General features: G+C 42.2%; 1 protein-coding gene across 3 annotated transcripts in view; it reads left to right on the forward strand.

Moving 5' to 3' along the window:
• The first annotated feature begins 243 nt into the window (after nt 1–243).
• Nucleotides 244–15501, forward strand: part of LOC140476939 (probable tRNA methyltransferase 9B) — a 78440-nt gene continuing 63182 nt past the window's right edge. Inside the window, exons 1-2 of one of the 3 annotated variants that reach the window (XM_072569914.1) lie at nt 244–346; nt 732–792. The gene's annotated coding sequence lies outside the window, so the exon portion shown is untranslated. Of the gene's footprint in view, nt 347–377; nt 511–540; nt 793–15501 lie in introns of those variants that run through there. The other 2 variants (XM_072569923.1, XM_072569934.1) reach the window with 2 other exon arrangements.

A 15501-nucleotide genomic window follows, 5' to 3' on the forward strand; every position in this document is an offset into this window, starting at 1 on the left:
TTTATACTTTTGATGAATATTAAAAGGCTGTGGAGTGCAACTTGCAAAATGTGTATAAACAGCTTATATAGCCTAGATGTTATTAGTGTTCTGTAGCCAGTGTCCTTTTTATATAATGTCATTCCGGAATTTTGAAACCTCATTGCCACTTTAAGAGGCACATAACAAATTATTTCCCTGACTTAGCACCAATGACGCTGTTTTTCTGGATACATTAGAAAAAAAAACTGTGCCGAGGGTTGGAAGCTACAGTGCTTTGCCTAAACTAAAGTTCCTCAAATCGAGAAATCATTCTGAATCAAAATGACTTTAATGATCAGTGTGATCAAGTTGGATTACCTTGAAAGTCAGTAGTGAATTTGCTTTCCCTCAACTGTGAGCCTTGTAGAAATGCCATGCACGCAAAAGCTAGGCTGCTTTGAATGGAAAATGTTTTCCCAGAAGACACTGAGGAAGCTGTCAGCATAGGGTTTTACTACATCACCTGAATTACAAAGCTTCAGTTGATGTGTGGGTCTACCTCCTTGCTGTGTGTTCCTAGTACTGAGACCTGCTTGAAATATGGCTGCATGGAAGAGCCTGCTCTGCACTTCATGGCCTATTCAATACAAGCTAATGCAATAGATAAACAGTACTAAACTGGGTTATGCAGACTCTCTGGAGCCTTTGTTGAAGCTGCTGTGAAAAAATGGAGAGCTTAGCTGATTCAATTTCTGCTCATTTCTATACAGGTCTCATGCGTCATGGCTTTACTAGGAATTGAAGAGACATCAGGGACAGCTTCACTAACAGGTAAAGAGGCTTTGTAATTGATTCAAATCAAGTTATTTTTGTCAGAACCCATCCTTTAATTTACAGCATTCAAACTGTGCTGCACCTTTCAACACAACCGTTTCTTGTCACAGATTTTCACTTCATTTCAAGTGATGACACTGTCTTTTTACAAATAATAAACTTCTGATTCTTACTGTTTTTTTACATGGACTGAGGTCATGAAACTTAATATTTCTTTGTTAGTATGTGACACTACATCTCTTAAAAGCTGCTGGCAAGATCATTGGAACAAACAATTTGTACTATTCCTGTGCTGGGGACTACATATGTTCTATCTTCACACAAGTCAATTTTATTCAAGATATTTAAAAGGGCACTGATTCCATGAAGAAATGTTTAGTAATTATTCTGTTGTTGCCAATGCAGTGTATAAAAGGCTTTAATATATCACTTGTGTGCTGTAACTGTGGTATAAATGAGGTACCCCTGACTTTGTTCTTCTCCTTCCAGAAATAATAAAAGATTTGCTTTGCAATTCTTAATGTAGCTGCCTTTTTAGATTCGTGGATGCACAGTTTTGATTTCATGTTCATTTCATTGAAAAAAGAAAGGGGGGCTTTTGCAAAAGTCCTTCTAATTTCATTTCAGTAAAAGATGTATTAGCAAGTTGGGTAGTGAGAAGGAAGATGCTGGAGTGTCTTTTTTGGAGAGATGTTAGTCTTCTATTGAAAGATGTAAAGTTCAAACAATTTGAGGTGTTTGCAGTTAATGTTAACTATGCGAATTATGAGGAGGTAGTCTGCAAGGGATCATAGTCTGACTGGTGGAATGGGTTGGCCTGTGCAGATGACATTTAACAATGAGGAGAAATAATATAAAATAAAGGGCACAATACTAAACCTAGGGTTGGAACCTGCGCATATATGTGCACAAATCACTGAAGGTGGTAGGACAAGTTGAGAAACTGATTGCAAAAAATCTTGCTCTTTAAAAAGACAGGCACGAACTTAAAAGCAATGACATTAAAGGTGAACATTTAGAAAATGTTGGTTTAACCTCAACTAGAGAATGATGCCTAATTCTGTTCACAATTCACATTAGGAGGAATAGAATGGCTACAAAGAGAGAGCAGAGAAAAAAGAAGACTTATGAGATTAGAACTATAAGGAAAAGATAGGTGAAGTTGGGGATTGAGTTTCTGAGTGAAGGGTGAGAGGAAATTTGAGAGATGTTCAAATTATGAGGGGTCTAGACAAATAGAGAGAAACAATTTGTCAAGCTGGTATGGCTAAGGACCAGAGGATCCCTATTTAAGGAAATTGGCAAAAGAACCAATGGCAACATGTGGGAAAGTATCTTTCGGCAGCGAGTGGTCATGCACTAGAATACACTGCCTGAGAATGTGGTAGAGGTAGTGTATCAACTGAGATACTCAAGAGGGAATTGGATTAGAACCTGAACAGAAAAAACTTATTATGTTATAGACCCCCTGATAGCTGATGGGAAATTCAGAAACAAAAAATTCCATTTTCTTTCCCCTCAAATTTGTAAGGAGATTTCAGATATCTGTAAGAATAATAGGGCGTTTATGGTCGGCGATTTTAATTTTCCAAACATAGACTAGGAGTGCCATGGTGTTCAGGGTTTAGATGGAGAGGAATTTATTAAGTGTGTACAAGGAGTCAGTATGTGGATGTACCAATCAAGAAGGTGGAAAACTTAACCTACTCTTGGGAAATAAGACAGGCAGGTGACTGAGGTGTCAGTGGGGGAGCACTTTGGGGCCAGTGACCAAAGTTCTATTAGTTTTAAAATAATGATGGAAAAGAATAGATCAGATCTAAAAGTTGAAGTTCTAAATTGGAGGAAAGTTAACTTTGACGGTATTTAAAAACTGATTGGGTGCAGATGTTCGCAGGTAAAGGACGGCTGGAAAATGGGAAGCCTGCAGAAATGAGATAACATGAGTCCAGAGAAAGTATGTTCCTGTGAGGGTGAAGGAAAAGGCTGGTGGATGTAGGGAATGCTGGATGACAAGAGAAATTGAGGGTTTGGTTAAAAAAAAAGAAGAAAGCATATGTCAGGTATAGACAGGATAGATCAAGTGAATCCTTAGAGTATAAAGGAAATAGAAGTATATAACAGAAACAGTGACATTGAAGAACTGGGTTTTCTTCCAGGGCCTTGAGCAGCAGTTATCTTGACAAAACTTTACTGGAGTCTTGTAAATTACTCCCTTGCTACTTGCTGTAGCAGGAAATTATCTCCTGCTTTTCTTTGCATCATGACAGTGAATATAATATTTCATTGGCTGGAGAGCAGTTTTGATGTTGTGAATGATAGTATCTGAATGCTATTTCATTGGTAACTTTTGTACTCCTTTAGGACCAACTTCAGCGATGATCCCTCTGTCTACAGTTTTGCAACTGGCACTTGTGCCAGTGAGTTAGAGAAAAATCAAATTACAAGTTATAAAAATGGTGGCTCTTCCCCTTCCTCTGTCGAGGAAAAATTGGAATCTGTCCCAGTGAGAGAGAACATGAGAGGATTTCTCCCCATTTTTCCATTGTGCTGACTCATGGAGTTATATTCTTCATGGTTATTGCTCATCATTGGTTAAATAGAGCACTCTTCAGGAGGCTGCATATTGATTATCAGTGCAGGCCCTTTCATAGTGGAGTGGATGACCTTGACTGTAACCAACATCTGCACTTGTAGATATTTTAATCAACCTGATCAGAGATGTTATTACACACTTCTGGAGTAGGTGGGACTTGAACCCAGGCCTCCTGGCACAGAGATTGGGACACTATCACTGCACCACTAGACTCTTTTCATTGGCATTTGTACACTTTCCAGTAGATACCACCAGATGGAAAGCAGCAGGTTCTTTCGCTGATCATAGCAGTGCTATGAGAGACAGTGACATTGTAAATATGCCACTAGGTTTGTAATCTAAACACCCAGACAATCACTGAGGGCATGTGGGTTTGAAGCCCACCATGGAAGTTGGTGGAGTTTATATGCAATCAATAAATCTGGAATTGAAAGCTAGCCTCAGTAGTGGTGGTGATGTCAAAACTTTCAGGTGATTCCTGTAAAGTTCTTTGTCACTTTCAGGAAGGAAATCTCCTATCCTTCCTTGTCTGTCTTTAGTTAAAAATCACACAACACCAGGTTATAGCTCAACATGTTTAATTGGAAGCACTAGCTTTCTGAGCATTGCTTGTGGAGTATAACACTGTAAGTTGAAGAATTTATAGTAAACGTTTTCAGTGTGATGTAACTGAAATTATACATTGAAAAATACCTTGATTGTTTAAATCTTTCATCTGTTAGAATGACTGTGTTAGTTTCACTTCTTTCATATTAAATGGAAAACTCTTTTTCAAAAAAAGTTACATTCTCGAGTGAACTCAAGTGAAGTTTAACAATTGGTGTCAGCCCAGTCAATGTATTAGGTATTAGCACCCCTCTGTATTGCTGTCTGTGCCATATTGTTTAGACTGATTCAAATCTAAAAAATGAATTAACAGAATCTTACATCAATCCATGCAGTTTTTGAGCAAAGTACAATGCAACTGTGCAAGTACAAATTCACCCCACAAACTTGTGTGTGTGTGTGTGTGTGTGTGTGTGTGTGTGTGTGTGTGTGTGTTGGGAGATTGGTGGGTGTGTGAGTGTCTGTGAGGGAGTGTATGTGTGTGTGTGTGTTGGGAGATTGGTGGGTGTGTGAGTGTCTGTGAGGGAGTGTATGTGTGTGTAGAGTGCAATGGGGTCACCTGTAGTGTGACATGAACCCAAGGTCCCGGTTGAGGCCCTCCCTATGAGTACCAAACTTAGCTATCTGTCTCTGCTCGGCCACGTTTTTCTGCTGCCTATCCTGAAGTCCACCTTGGAGGATGGTCCGAGGTCGAGATTTGAATCAGTCTCAACATTATGGCACAGACGGCAATACAGAGGGGTGCTAATACCCAATACATTGACTGGGCTGATACCAATTGTTAAACTTCACTTGAGTTCACTTGAGAAAGTAATGTTTTAAAAAAAGAGTTTTGCGATGAAAGAAGTGAAACTAACGTGGTCATTCTAACAGATGAGAGACTTAACAAACAATCAAGGTATTTTTAAATGTATAATTTCAGCTACAACACACTGTGAACTTTTGCTATAAATTCTGTGTCTTACGATCTTATACTTCACAACCACCTGATGAAGGAGCAGCGCTCTGAAAGCTGGTGCTTCCAATTAAACCTGATTTGGAGATGCCGGTGTTGGACTGGGGTGTACAAAGTTAAAAATCACACAACACCCGGTTATAGTCCAACAGGTTTATTTGGAAGCACGCTAGCAGGTGGTTGTGGAGGACACAATTGTAAGGCACAGAATTTATAGCAAAGGTTATACATTGAAAAATACCTTGATTGTCTGTTGAGTCTTTCATCTGTTCGAATACCATGACAGTTTCACTTCTTTCATGTGTAAATCACAAAACCTTTTTTTAAAAGTTACATTCTCAGGTTAATGGTAACAATTAGTGTTAGCTAAACAATATGTTGAAGGTGTTAGCCCCCTGTGTTCTCTGTCTGTACCATAATGTTTAGATTGATTCTAATCTGAAAAGTAAAATGACAGTCTTACATGAATCCATGCAGTTTTTGAGCAAAGTACAATGTATCTCTGCAAGTCCAAATTCACCCCACAAATAATGTGTGTGTGTGTGTGTGTGTGTGTATATGTGTGTGTATGTGAGTGTAGAGTGTCTTAAGTCTGTGAGGGGGTGCATGTGTGAGTGTGGGAGTGTGTGTGTGTGTGTGTCTGGGGTGGGGGGTTTGTGAGTGTCTGTGAGAGAGAGTGTATATGTGTGTGTGAGTGTAGGGTGGTCTGAGTCTCTGAGAGGGTGCATGTGCGAGTGTGGGAGTGTGTGTCTGTAAAAGTGTGTATGAGTGTCTGTATGCGTGTCTGTCCATGTGTATGTGTGTGTATAGGAGTGCCTGTGTGTGTGTGTAGGAGTGTCTGTGTGTGTGTATAGTGCAATGGTGGTCACCTGTAGTGTGACATGAACTCAAGGTCCCGGTTGAGGCCCTCCCTATGGGTACCGAACTTAGCTATCAGCCTCTTCTCGGCCACTTTTCGCTGCTGCCTGTCCCGAAGTCCGCCTTGGAGGATGGTCACCTGAAGCTCTGTGGTCGAATGTCCTGGACAATTGAAATGTTCCGCAACTGGGAGGGAACACTCCTGTCTGTTGATTGTTGTGCGGTGCCCATTCATCCGTTGCCATGGCCTTTGCTCAGTTTCCCCAAGGTATCATGCCTCAGGGCAGCTTTGCCTGCAATGTATAAGTTAGACAATGTTGGCTGAGTCACATAAATACCTGCCACGTACATGGTGGGAGGTGTCCCCACATGTAATGGTGGTATCTATGTCCACACTCTGACACGTCTTGCAGCGCTTACTGTGACCGGGTTGTATGGAGTTGTTCTGAAAGCCGAGCAGCTTGCTACGAACAATGATCTGTTTGAGGTTTGGCAATTGTTTAAAGGCAAGCAGTGGAGGTATGGGGAAGGTCTTGGTGAGGTGCTTATTCTCATCGATAATGTGTTGCAGGTCATGAAGAACATGGCGTAGTTTTTCGGTTCCTATGAAGTACTGGACAATGAAGGGTACTCAGCCGGTTGCAGCACGTGTCTGTCTCCTGAGGAAGTCATTATGGTTCCTTGCTGTGACACGTCGGAACTGGCGGTCGATGAGTTGAGCATTGTACCCCATTCTTATAAGGGCATTCCTGAGAACTTCCAGGTGTATGCGTAGGGCTTGTCCATAGGGGATGGCTGCTTTAATATGTTTTGGGTGAAAGCTGGAGAAGTGTAGCATTGTGAGGTTGTCTGTGGGTTTGTGTTAGAGTGTGGTGCTGAGGTGTCCATCCTTGATGGAGATGCATGTGTCCAAGAATGAGACAGATATTCGAGAGTAATCCATGGTGAGTTTGATGGTGGGATGAAACTTGTTGATGTCACTGTGTAGTTTTAGCAGTGACTCCTCACCATGGGTCCAGAGGAAGAAAATGTCGTCAATATATCTGGTGTATAGTGTTGGTTGGAGAACTTGTGTAGAGAAGAAGTCTTGTTCAAACCTGTGCATGAAGATGTTGGCATATTGGGGTGCAAATCTCGTCCCCATGGCTGTTCCTTGTGCCTGGATGAAGAACTGGTTGTCAAAGATGAGGATGTTGTGATCAAGGATAAAGTGGATGAGTTGTAGATTAGTGTTCCGGAGATTGGCAGTTGTTGGTGTTGAGTACTGAGGCTGTTGCTGCGATGCTGTCATTGTGGGGGATGCTGGTGTAGAGTGCTGAAACATCCATTGTGTCAAGGAATGTTCCCGGTTTGATTAGTCCGTGGGTGCTGAGTTTCTGTAAGAAATCCATAGTGTCATGACAGAAGCTGGGGATCCCCTGTACAAGGGGTTTTTAAGATACCTTCAACATCGCCGGAGAGGTTCTCACACAGGGTCCCATTGCCTAATATGATGGGATGTCCCAGTGTGTTGGCTTTGTGTATCTTTGGAAGGCAGTTGAAGTCGTCTACGTGAGAAGTACGTGAGATGAGGGCATGTAGGGAACTCTAAGGGACTGGATCCAAAGTCCTGATCAATGTGTTTAGTTCATGGGTGTGTTCTTTGGTCGGATCAGCTGGTAGCTGCCTGTCGTGTTCCTGGTTGTTCAGTTGTTGGTGCAGTTCCTTGCAGTAATATGTTCTATTCTGAATGACAATGGCTCCTCCTATATCTGCTGGCTTGATGCCAATGTTGTGATTGGTTTTGTGAGCCGGTTTGGTGTTGCGTTGTGAACGGGTGATATTTTGCTCTACCTTGTGGTATGGCTGATGAATCTGGCATTTATATATTTCCTGATGGTTTGGGCATACATGTCAAGCCCAGGGCAGCGGCGCTCCGGTGGGGTCAGAGTTGACACCTTCTTTGGTCGCTCCTCTACAGATCCCTGTGATGACTGTTTCGGTTCATCAGTGGGCTCATTTAAACCTGTTGGACTATAACCTGGTGTTGAGTGATTTTTAATTTTGTACACCCCAGTCCAACACTGGCATCTCCGTATCTTGGTCTGTCCATAGCTGACTCTCGACCCACAGCAATGTGGTTTGTTCTTAAGTGTCCAAAGACATATGCAAACTGTGCTCAGTTATTAAAAGCAAATGCTTTTATTGTAAACAAGAGAGGTCACTTTCAGAAATGTAGTAGAATTCATAGTAGAATTCAGTCAGAAAAAAGCAAAACACTAAAGAACTACACACAGAAACAGGTAAACAAGACAGGACACTCTGCAGTAGAAGACAAACTGAAAGTTTTCCTTAGGAAATTCAGTGACCAACCATTTTGACAGCCTGATGTTTGTGCCAATGAGCATCTCATTTCAAGTTGATTCATAGAGATGTATAGTTCAGAAAAACCCTTCAGGCCATCATTCCCCTTTGGTCAAAAACAATCATCTAACTCTTCATAACAGATCAGGGTGGAGAACAAAATTACAACAACAGTAGTTGAGGATGTGGTATATACAACTCCAAGGAAGTCTCTACTAAAAAGTGATAGGCACTGTGTAAATATTCAAGATACTCCAAGATAAAAGTAGCTGCTATATCAGGGATAATATTCTTGTGAAATATGTGCAGGACATGAAAAATCTTCCAGATCAGAAAAGAACTCAGACCTCAGACATGTCAGGAAGATACTCTGAGACAATTACCTTCTATCCAAGAAAATACTATCCTTCCAAAAAAAAAACCCAAGGAACTGTAAATGCTGGAAATCAGAAACAAAAGCAAAAATAGCTGGAAAAACTCAGCAAGACTGGCTGCAGTGGAGAGGAAGCAGAGATAATGTTTTGGGTCCAGTAACCCTTTTTGGGACCAGACCTGCTGAGTTTGCCTGGCTATTTCTGTTTTTGTTTCTACTACCCTTCAAAGTTTGGGAAAAATATGTTCAGAGAAAATACTGAAATCTCCAGATCATCTGAATCTGTAAAGTAAAAGACTCAGGTTGCGATGTGGTAGTGGTAAATGTCTTCACGTAAACAAATGTGTTGCAATAATTGTTATCTGAAAAGACGCTTGGGGGTCGTTTAAGCATTGGTCTGATGAAGTTAATATATAATTGAATGAAACAAGCAGAACTCACTTTAATGATGTTATGAGGACTTGGTTAGAGAGTAAGGTAGATTCTTGTCAGAGACAGTCAAACCATTGGTGGCTCAATGGTTAGCACTGCTGCCGCACAATCCCAGGGACCCAGGTTTGATTCCAGTCTTGGGAAACTGTCTTATGGAATTTGCACATTCTCCCTGGGTCTGCGTGGGTTTCCTCCAGGTTCTCTGGTTTTATCCCACAGTCTAAAGATGTACAAGTTAGGTGGATTGACCATGCTAAATTGCCCGTTGTGTCAACAGAGGTGTGCAGGCTAACTTGTTTAGACATGGTAAATATGGGATTAGAGGGCTGGGATTAGGTCTGGGTGGGGTGCTCTTCAGAGACTCAGTGGAGAGTTGATGTGCTGAATGGCCTCTTTCTGCACTCCAGGGAATCTATGATAAGGCAAGGTCACTTTGCAGTCACATACAGCATAAAATTATTACAACCAGTAAATAGTGGTGGGTGGCACGGTGGCACAGTGGTTAGCACTGCTGCCTCACAGCGCCAGAGACCTGGGTTCAATACCCACCTCAGGCGACTGACCCGTGTCTGCGTGGGTTTCCTCCGGGTGCTCTGGTTTCCTCCCACAGTCCAAAGATGTGCAGGTCAGGTGAATTGGCCATGCTAAATTGCCTGTAGTGTTAGGTAAGGGGTAAATGTAAGGGTATGGGTGGGTTGCGCTTCGGTGGGTCGGTGTGGACTTGTTGGGCTGAAGGGCCTGTTTCCACACTGTAATCTAATCTAATAGTTGCAGTGATGCCATAACGTATAATTTGTTTACATGTCTTTTCTCCTAAGGCGAGAAGGTCATTTTCCTTCATTGTATGCCATACCACATGAGTCCCTAAAGCATCTCCCACATTGAGAAGATGGTAGAACACACAATTTACTCAATTGAGCAATACTGATACAGCATGTTCTTCCAGTGAGTCTAATGTTTGGTTCTCGGTTTTGCTTTTATTTGTTGCTCTGAAGTAATCCTTGCATTAAACACTTAAGATTCCATTGCATTCCATTTCCTGACTATAAAATCATGAAGGATACAGATAAGGTGAGTGGCAGATAAGGTGAATCCTAGGGTGGGGGATTTCAAGGAAATCACAGTTATGTTCCATTCCAAATTCACTATCACACTTGGATCACTGGATAATGATGAGAAGAAGGAACCTTAGCTGATTTCCATCCTTAAGCTAGGGCATGAATGTTTCTAATCTTGCTGGGTGCACAAGAGGAGAAAGATTTTTTAAAAAAACACGAGGGGCAATTTTTTTTTGACACAGAGAGCGGTTCTTGTGTGGACTGGACTTCCAAGGGAAGTAGTGGATGCAGGTACAGTTCCAACATTTAAATATAGATAAGTACATGAACAAGAAATGTTTGGAGGGATATGGGCCATGCGCAGGCAGGTGGGACTAGTTTAGTTTGGGAATATGGTTGTCATGGACTGAAGGGACTGTTTCCATGCTGTACGACTCTATGACTGCCAGACGCATGTTAAATGGTATGGACTGTACAAACATGAGGAGCCAGCAATGAAAGCAGACATCCACATTAATTCCACTGCAGGAAATGTTTCATTCAGACCAAAGAGTAGATTTGTACTTGTGAGGAGATTAACCTTAGACTACAGCTGAAACAATTTATTGCTACATTTTCAGTTCACTTTCAATTTAATGAGGTAATTACACAGTTCACTAGGTTGTGTGCTTTCTCAGAAGCAAGTTATATATCTCAGCAGTGACATTGTTAAATTAATAGAGCAAGCTAGCTCAGGAGCTTAATAAATTGTTTTGGACAAAATATTTTTGCAAAGATTCTCATTTTGCATGACTCGATCTGGCTTATTTTAAAGTTGAACAAAGAAATTTATGAACAATTAAAAATATCCTCAAGCCATTCAAAGGTGTATTTTGGATGTTGTGTGCTTCAGATTTAGGTCTGAAAAACTGGCTACAGGAGTTCCCCAGGGTATTGTTGAAGTAAATACTCAACTTGATTTTGTCAACTAGCAGCATCTAAGATTCCTTACCATGAGGTGATGGTGGCTGTCCTTGGCATCAGCACACGATTTTATGAAGTGTGGCATCAGGGAGCTTTGGCAAAACTGGATTCAATGGGAATCAGGAAGAAAACTCTCCATTGGTTGGTATTATACCCAGCACAAAAAAAAAACTGGATCTGGAACCACATGCAGACCAGACTAGGTAAGGACAGCAGTTTCCTTCCCTAAAGCACATTGATGAACCAGATGGGTTTTTCTTGAAAGTTGACAATAGTTACCATTAGCCACTTAATTACAGATTTTGATTTTGTTCAAGTGCCACCACCTGTGATGGTGGGATTTGAAACCAGGTCCCCTGAAGGTGATACAGGTTACTGGATTAATAGCCCAGTAATAATACCACCAGGCCATCATCTCCCCAGTTCCACAACTCTAACCGCTGTTCACTTTCTGTTAAATTGAAGTGTTCTGATTAGATTGTGATGCCGGTGCATTCATTAACCACTTGTTTGAAATTTGCAAGGCATGGCATGATGCCTCCACCTTGAAATGGAGATAGTTTGAATGGAGTCGAGCTTCTGAATCCTGGCACCATATACATCCTAGACCCTCTCCTACCCCTCTAAAAGACCATTGGACTATACAACGTAAGAGCAGAAGTAGGCGATTCAATCTGTCAAGTCTGCTTCACCATTCACTGAGATCGTGGCTGATAGTCCTCAACTCCAAGTTACTGATACTTTTTCCATAATCATTGATTTCTTTAATGATTAAAATCTGTCTATTTCAACTGTGAATACATGTAATGACCAGCCTTGACAGCTCTCTGCCATTTAAAAAAACACAGATTCACCATTGTCTGAGAGAACAAAATTCTCCTTATTTTGTATTGGGCTATTGCTTACTCTGAGATTATACTTTCTGTTCCTGGACTTTGCCACAAGGGAAAACAACATCTCCATATCTACCCTGCCAAGCTTGTTTCAATAATGTCACCTATTATGCTCTAAACTCCAATGAGTAGAGGCTCAACTTACTCAACCTCTCTTCATAAGACTGTCCCTCTCTGCCTGCAATCAACCTCGTGAAGGACCTTCTTTGGACTGCCTCTAATGCCTCAGATAAGGGGACAAAAATTCTTCAACGTATCCAAGGTCTGCCTTGGATAGCTGTAGCAAGAGTACCCTATTTTTCTCTTCTATTTCCTATGCAATAAAGTTCAACATTCCATTGTTTTTTCTACCAGCTGCTCAACTTGGAGGCTAGCGTTTTGTGATTTATGCATGAGGATACCCAAATCCCATTGTGTTGTAGCTTTCTGCAGTTTTTCTCCATTTAAATAATATTCATCTCTTCTATTCTTCCTGTCAAAGTTCATAATCTCATGTTTTTCTACATTATACTCCAACTGCCCAGTTTCTGCCCACTCATTAAAACTGTCCATATCCCTCTGCATACTCTGTGTTATCCCCAGCAAGAACCTTCCCACTTATTTTTGAGTCATTCATAATCTTAGCTGTACTACTTGTCTTATATTTGCTAGCCAATCCATGCTCACCTACTACCCGCAACATCAAAGGCTCTTGTCTTTTTAAGGAGTCTTGTCTGGGGGGGATTAAAATCAATGTTCTTGCTTTTCAATTTACTGTAGTTCTGCTATGTTTCTCAATTTTGCTCACATGAGAAAAGCATCATTCATGCCAGACTATAAAGTAAATCCATCGAGTTTCTGCCTGCTAGTTCTGATAAGCCTACCAATTCAATCCTTTTCTGATCCCATCCTGTCATTATGAGAACCAGTGGCTTGGTATTCCATCATCTGTTGTTGCATACATTTGGGAGCAGGATCGCAAGCCATGTGATGATCCTATCCAGTGTATGCTGCTTTACTCCCATTTCTGATCCACACTCCCTTGAAATTGTTCACTAAGACAATACAGTTGCTAACAATGTCAAAAAATGTGGTGTTGGAAAAGCACAGCAGGTCAGGCAGCATCCGAGGAGCAGGAAAATCAATGTTTTGGGCATAAGCCCTTCATCATGAATGACAGTTCTTACCTGCTGTACTTTTCCAGTGCCACACTTTTTGACTCTGATCTCCAGCATCCCGCAGTTCTCACTTCCTCCTAGTTCCTAACAATGTACAGCTATAAGTTGAGCCAGCTATGATGTGACAGGTGCAGAGCATTTATTTCCCAACAACGTGGCAGATGATACAAAGGTGGAGAGACAAAGTAGTATTGAGGAAGCAGGGAGATTGCAGAATAACTTGGACAGGCTAGAAGAGTGGGTGAAGACGTGGCAGATAGAATAAAATGTGGGAAAGTGTGAGGCTGTGCACCTTTGTGGGAAGGTTAGAGGCATAAACTATTTTCTAAATGAGGAAAGGCTCCAGAAATCTAAAGCACAAAGAAACTTAGAAATCCTAGTTCAGGATTTTCTTAAGGTAAAGATGCAGTAGGCAGTTAGGAAGGTAAATGAAGTAAATTAGCATTCATCTCAAGAGGGATAGAATACAAAAGCTGAAATATACTGCTGGGGCTGTATAGGTCTCTGGTCAGGAATATTTTGAGCAGCTTTGGGTCCCATATCTAAAGAAGGATGTCTTGGCATTGGATGGAGTCCAAGGGAGGTTTGCAAGGATGATCGCGGAGATAATTAGCTTGTCATATAAGGAATGGTTGAGGCCTCTGGGTCTGTACTCCATGGAGTTTAGAAGGATGAGGGGAATAGATTGAAGCTTACATAATACTGAGAGGCTAGGATGAAGTGGATGTAGATGCTGATGTTGATGTTGAAATGAATGCTAACGTTGCATTTGCTTTCCTAACTACCAACTCAACTTAACCAGAAGAAGACTTCCAAATCCGTTTGTGCCACAGATTTCTGAAGCCTTTTTCCATTTAGAAAATTTTCTAGACTTCTATTCTTCCTACCAAAGTGCATAGCAACATAATTGCCCACATTGTATTCCATCTGCCACTTCTTCACCCACTCTCCAAGTCTATTCACTAATAAGAGAGAGTAGGACTTGAGAGCAGAAGTTTAGAGTGAAGGGACAACCCCTTTAGAATTTAGATGAGGGGCAATTTCTTTAGCCAGGGGGTGGTTAATCTATGGAACTCATTGCCACAGAGGACTATGGAGGCAAAGTAATTGAATGCATATAAGACAGAGAGAGAGAGAGAGATAAGTTCTTGATTGGTAAGGGGATCATGGGTTACGGAGAGACGGCAGGTGTTGAGAAATGTATAAGCCATGATCAAACGGCAGAACAGACTTGATCAGCCAAATGGGCTAGTTCAACCCCATGTCTTCTTCCGCCGTATCTACTCCCAGGAGGAGCAGTTCCACTGCAGGACATCCCAGATGGCATCTTACTTCAAGGACCGCAATTTCCCCTCCCACGTACTCAACAATGCCTTCCAGTGCCTCTCTTCCACTTCCCGCACCTCTGCCCTGGGACCTCACCCCTCCAACCACAACAAAGATAGAACCCCCCCACCAATCCCCCACCCCCCGCCCCTGGTCCTCACCTTCCACCCCATTAATCTCTGGATACAGTGCATTATCCTTCACCATTTCTGCCACCTACAATCAGACCCCACACCAGAGATATATTTCCCTCCCTACCCGCATTCCGCGGAGACCATTCCCTCTGTGACTCCCTTGTTAGGTCCACGGTCCCCATACCCTCCCCCACCCACCCAGCCCCACTCTCCACACCCGGCACCTTCCTTTGCCACCACAAGAGGTGTAAAACCTACACCCACACCTACCCACCACCTCAGTCTAAGACCCCAAAAGGATCCTTGCACATCCGGCAGAGATTTTCCTGAATGTCCAAACACCTCGTCCGTTGCTCTTGATGTGGTCTCCTCTACATTGGGGAGACAGTATGCCAACTGACGAATGTTTCAGGGAACATCTCTGGTGTACACGCACACCAAACAACCCCACTGCCATGTGGCCAACCACTTCAACTACCCCTCCCACTCCGCCAAGGACATGCAAGTCCTGGGCCGCTTCTACTGCCAAATCCCCGCCACCCGATGCCTGGACGAAGACCACTTCATCTTCTGCGTTGGACCCTCCAACCACTTGGGATTAATGTTAATTTCACCAGTTTCCTCATCTTTCCTCCCCCCGCCTCATCCCAGATCCAACCCTCTAACTCGACACCACCCTCTGAAGCTGCCCTATCTGTCTATCTTCCTTCCCAACTATTCGCTTCACCCTCCGCTCTGAGCTATCACCATCACCCTCCACCTGCATCTGACTATCACTTTTCTATTTATCTCTCAGCCCCCATACCCGCCTCCACATTCCTAATTAATGGCTTATGCCTGAAACGTTGATTCTCCTGCTCTTCGGATGCTGCCTGACCTGATGTGCTTTTCCAGTGCCATACCTTTTGACACTGATCTCCAGCATCTGCAGTCGTCACTTTCCCCTATATCTTATGGTCTTATTAACATTCCCGTCTATTGCCTAAATTGTCTTCTTTTCTGTGTAATTCAG

This window comes from Chiloscyllium punctatum, chromosome 1 (assembly GCF_047496795.1).
Source record: "Chiloscyllium punctatum isolate Juve2018m chromosome 1, sChiPun1.3, whole genome shotgun sequence".
NCBI lineage: Eukaryota > Metazoa > Chordata > Chondrichthyes > Orectolobiformes > Hemiscylliidae > Chiloscyllium > Chiloscyllium punctatum.